Raw genomic sequence first — 3,063 nt, 5'->3', positions numbered from 1 at the left:
TTCAAGGCGGCATTTTTCACATGGAGCTCTTATGGTTGATGAGAAGTCATTTTTAGGTATTTTTTGTCGAAATTTATTATAAAAGTTAAAAGAAAAGTTTTTAGTATTGAAGGATATGTAATTTTTAAATTGTTTTGACGGTAAACTGGGGACAGTTTGAGAAGAAGAGGAGGATGTGGTGAGCAAGATCTCTACTTAAGCAAAAAATTTAAAAATTATGTGAAAATTCGAGTTTTTGGTCAAAGGCACTATTATTATTGAAGTTATTAGTAATCAAGGCTATCATAGTTGATTTATAATCTTCATTTCATTATCTTTCAAATCATATATTTACATAAGCAATTGATAAGAACATTTAAGAGTGAAGAAAAATTCGAAAATATGGGTATGAAGGTTTGGAAAATGGTTTTAGCTTATTATTAGAAGAGATATTGGTTCAGGAAGGTTTTATTGTGAAAGAGAAGGATCACATTAGTCATCAGCAACTTTCATCATGAGGATTGATAAGGGAGGTGTGAAGTTATTCAAGAAAAGGGAAATTTTGAAGAAGGGTACTATGGTATTAATTCCTGTGTAGTGATGTCATTGATGGATTGATTGCGCCAAGAGTTTTTCAGAAGGATTTCAATGCTGTGTGATTGATTGGAGTGCTGTGGAATGATCTTTTGATAGAAGGAAAATCATTATTAGACGTGAAAATAGTCAAAATTCATCAAAAATGGGAGTTTTCAGTTAATTACATATGGTAAAACTTGTCAGAATTAGGTGTGTGATAGTTCATTCGACGCAGAATCATTGGTTTCATAATGTACAACCTTTAAATCATTAGTAGCGGAGGAGTAGTGAAAAAGGTATAAGGCAACAAAGAAACTGGAGTGAATTTCGAATTTGGAGGTTACATGTGACATTTACATGACAAAACTTTATTTTTGCAATCTTTACAACTCAATAACTTATTCATCACACATCAGAAATAGGTGATATAGGGGTGATAAATGATCAGAATCACGAGGGCTATCAAATGAGCTATAGTAATCCAAAATTGAACAACATTACAAGAAATTCGTAATTCCAAAAATGGATTTCAGCTATGAATATTAGGAAAAAATCACCTGTATTCATCATAAGAAGATCTGTTCATCATTTATTTACATCAATTGATCAAATTCACGCCTTGAATCATTACAAACAATAATCTTTATGACATCATATGATTACATTGGAGGATACTCTGTTGATTTTGACGGTTTTTGAGGGTTTTTGGAGGTTGTTGACCATTGTTGAAGGTTGTTGGAGGGTTATATACTATTGTTAAGGATTTTACGGGCCTTTGTTCCCCTTTTTACTCATCTTATACTTTTGTTAGAGTGTTTTTAATCATTATTAAATTACTTTACCAGTACTAAGTTCACTAAATTGCCCCTTTACATCAAAGGAGAGATTTCTTTACGTGTGATAAGACTACAAGTCTTCATGGAATAACAATCAAAGTGATTGTTGCTTTGCTAGTAATTAAAATTGTGTTTCATTGTGGTTCAAATTGGATAACACTACAATAGTGTTGAGATTTCTTTATAATTAAAAATCACGGGAATAATACTTGAATTAAGTATTGAGACAACTTTCTCTGTGTGCCTTATCCCAAAGAATTCAGCAAAACCCCGTGTTGATTCTTTCAAAGAGGCAGTCTTAGGCAACTTCTACTAGATACTTTATTAGTAGATTATCCCTCTTTAAGCTCTGTAAAGCTCTTGTTGAGCTTTAAGTTCTACAACGTGGCACATGTCCTTCTAGGACTTTTGAAAACTTGCGATGTGGCAAACTTTTCCGGTTTGACTGTACATGGTTCAAAGATCTTCTTGTCAAGTTTTTATTTTTTTTCTACGGTTGTTTAAGAAATGCTTGCCCGGACCACCACTCCCTTCTGTATAACGGCTCTATGAACAGAGAGAATACTGTATTCTCTGACTGTTCATAGCTTCGAAGCCAATCATCTCAAATCCACTCGCATCCCTCTACACATAGCACTACAGCCATTTCAGCAATCATTGGTGACTTTCGAGGTGATGGGTGTCGCCCAGTTTTAACTACGGTTTAATTTTTGGTCCAAAACTCAGTTTTTTTCAGTGTCACAGGCCTAAACCTTGTTTTGGCTCCGGCAATATGCTTTTATCTCACGGTGGGCATGGTCAAAAAAGAGTTTTGTTGAGTTTTTGCCAGTTTTGGATTAAATCTCGACACAACACAAGAGAAAAAAAAGTTACCGTTGATTCTTGAAACGGCTGTACTTACACATAGAGATTTTTTCAAATTTCAAAGAGCCCCGGAAGCCCCGACGGACCCTCAGCACACCCGGCCCCATCCTCAATATCATAAGTCTTTTGACTACTTGTACCCCACTCGCACCCCACTATCCCAATCACGCCTTCTCGGAATACCACTCATCGAAACCATTCATATCAGTCAACCATGCCACTGTGCAAAGTCTTCAATCCCAAATCCCCTGATTCCTGACCCAAACAAAAGAAATCTGTCAAAGTCAATAAAGAAGCTCAAGCCAAATTTGATAAGGACATAGCAACAGCTCAAAAACTCCTTTGCGGCCTCTCAGTCTCACCTCAAGCCAATCACCTTCTTCACAACCCTCATGAGATCGACCAATTCATTCCCTATGGAGACAATGAGCAGTCTGACAATACACAAGACGGCGATGGCATTGGCATTGGAGATGCATGGGTTAACATGAAGGACTTCGATGAAGACGGGTCAATTCAACAGTTCATTGCAAAACATTGAGAATATCATTATGCGCACGCACGAGATTGGCTTTGGGAGCAGTGGGCTGCAATAGAAAACCAGCTCACTGCTGCTTCTAAATAACAAAATGTTGCAAGCTACTCGCATCACTCGAGTTTGGTTATCTGTTGCTCGGTCCGAGTATTTGGATTTCATTGTTCAGTTTGTTTCTCTTATATGTACTTTTTGTTTCCACATCTTCTATTGTCCAATTTCACTTTGTTTTTTGTTGACTCAAACCTTTTGAAGCAAGCAGTTTTCTCACTT

The sequence above is a fragment of the Melampsora larici-populina genome, assembly GCF_000204055.1.
Source record: "Melampsora larici-populina 98AG31 unplaced genomic scaffold MELLAscaffold_83, whole genome shotgun sequence".
In the NCBI taxonomy this organism is placed as follows: Eukaryota; Fungi; Basidiomycota; class Pucciniomycetes; order Pucciniales; family Melampsoraceae; genus Melampsora; species Melampsora laricis-populina.
This window is presented reverse-complemented; position numbering follows the sequence as displayed.